General features: G+C 39.4%; 1 non-coding gene across 1 annotated transcript; it reads right to left on the reverse strand.

The window, feature by feature from the left end:
• Nucleotides 1–1,687: 1,687 nt before the first annotated feature.
• LOC130025605 (U6 spliceosomal RNA) lies at nucleotides 1,688–1,792 on the reverse strand. The gene has a single exon (XR_008792740.1). It is a non-coding gene; the product is annotated as a U6 spliceosomal RNA (small nuclear RNA).
• Between the last annotated feature and the right edge of the window lie 593 nt (nucleotides 1,793–2,385).

Raw genomic sequence — 2,385 nt, forward strand, 5'->3', positions numbered from 1 at the left:
ACATATAGGGTCACATAACTATTTGGGAGGGTCTCTCCAAAAAAATGTGGCATCAGAGAAGGTTTCTGAATGCAATGACCAAAACCTTGTTCAAATTCAAATTTGCAGAATGAATCTGAGCTGTTTCTATGATATGCTCACCACCCACATTGCATTGTTTGTCATCTTTGATGTACAAGTCTGGCTCTTGGTAATTTTTTTACTTACATTTTATTTGTCATTTTTTCTCCACAGTGAATGAGGCATTTTATAAGTGTATTTTATTTATTGTTTTTGTAAAACCAAACTGATTTAAATTTTTACAGGATAGGAATTTTTTCTGTCTGAATCTTGCAGGGTTAAAAAGAGCGAAAATATTTTGGATGGGGCTGAAGCGATAGTACAGCAGGTAGGGCATTTTCCTTGCTCAAGGCCAACCCAGGTTCGATTTCTAGCATCCCATATGGTCCCCCAAGCATAGCCAAGAGAAATTCCTGAGTACATAATCCAGGAGTAATCCCTGTGCATGCCAGGTGTGACCCAACAAACAAACAAAAAAAAAATAATGATAGTAAGTAAAGGTAAAGGTAAAGGCCCTCCCGTTGATCATCAACTTGCTCGAGTGGGCCCAGTAACGTCTCCATTGGAGACTTTGTTGTTACTGTGTTTGGCATATCAAATACATCACGGGGAGCTTGCCAGGCTCTGCCGTGCAGGCGAGATAAATAATAATATTTGGGATATGTTCCATGTTTTTTAACTTTGGTTCTGAAGGCATAGCTAGGGTTTTCAGGGTTTACTCCTTGCTCTGTGCTTAGGGACTCTGGGGGACCTTAAGTGGCAGTAACAGGCATTTAATCTTAATCAGTGAAAGGTACAGAGAGGTAAACACCCTACTCACCAGTTACACTCGTTCTATTGGTGGTCTAATGAATCTTTTCCATTTTCACTGATTTGTATGTGGGGGGGAAGGGTGGGGGTGTGGATGTTTGGACCGCACACTGCTGTGCCCAAGGCTTACTCTAGGCTCTGTGCTCAAGAAACACTCCTTGAGGGGGTTGGTGGACCAGATGGGGTGCTGATAATCAAACCCAAATGAGCTGCGAGCAAGGCAAGTGCCTTACTGGTGCTGTCTCTCTGCTCTCTCTGTTTTCATTGATTTTAACTAGAATATTTGAGTCCTTTCAATCTCCAAACACTAAAGGTTTAGTTTTCTAGGTGTTTTGCTTTTGTTTTAGTTTTTCTTAGTCTTTTTGGTGTCCAGGTTTTTTCCATTTATCTCATTGTTTTCTTCCCACTCTTTGTTCCATAATTTATGGGAGGATTTTTCAAATATATTTTCAAATTGAGCTTATTTAAATAACTATACCTTAATTCTGGTTTTGATTATATGCAATACTTACTTTAATTTAAAGAAATACTATACTTTTTAATAGTCATTTATTTATTTTTTAATTTTTATTTGCTCGAGCGGGCCCAGTAACGTCTCCATTGGAGACTTTGTTGTTACTGTGTCTGGCATATCGAATACGTCACGGGGAGCTTGCCAGGCTCTGCCATGCAGGCGAGATACTCTTGGTAGCTTGCCGGGCTCTCCGAGAGGGGCAGAGAAATAGAACTCGGGTCGGCCATGTTGACTGTGTGCAAGGCAAACGCCCTACCACTGTGCATGAGGTGCAGTGTAGACTGACAAATTTTTGTGTTTTGGAAAAATATGAAACGCTTCACCAATTTGCGTGTCACCCTTGTTCAGGGGCCATGCTATCTTCTCTGTATCATTCCAATTTTAGTAATGTGCTGCCAAAGCGAGGACCCATTGATTTGTTTTTAAACTTTTATAATAATACATGAATTGGCTTTTTTGTTATATTAAATAGATGTTATAATATTGTTTTTCCCTTTTATATACTTTCTAATACAAAGTGAGATGCTTTTTTTATGTAGGAGTACTGCTATTTATTCAGCCACTATTAGCTGATTGAATTGGGCACGAACGCCACCTTACTTGTTTTTTTTATTTTTTATAATTTTATTTATTGAATCACCATGAGAACAGTTACAAAGCTTTTGGGTTTAAGTCTCGGTCATACAATGAAGCACCTGTACCTTCACCACTGCCCATTCTCCACCCCCGAGAACCCCAGTATACCCCCCCATCCCACTCCCTCTCCCTACCTGTGGGGCAGATGATTTCCACATTACTCTCTCTCTATTTTGATCACATTCAGTATTTTGACACCAGACCCACCTTTATTATTTTGGATTTTACCCCAACACTCAGATCTGCTGAAAAGGCAACAGTAGACAATTTGTTTTCTATTGCTGGTTAAGAATAACATATGATGTTGCGTGGCTATAGTAGTGGCTGTGTGATTTTGAAATTCCAAAATTTTAACACTTAAATCT

This window comes from Sorex fumeus, unplaced genomic scaffold, assembly GCF_029834395.1.
Source record: "Sorex fumeus unplaced genomic scaffold, SorFum_2.1 ptg000030l, whole genome shotgun sequence".
NCBI lineage: Eukaryota > Metazoa > Chordata > Mammalia > Eulipotyphla > Soricidae > Sorex > Sorex fumeus.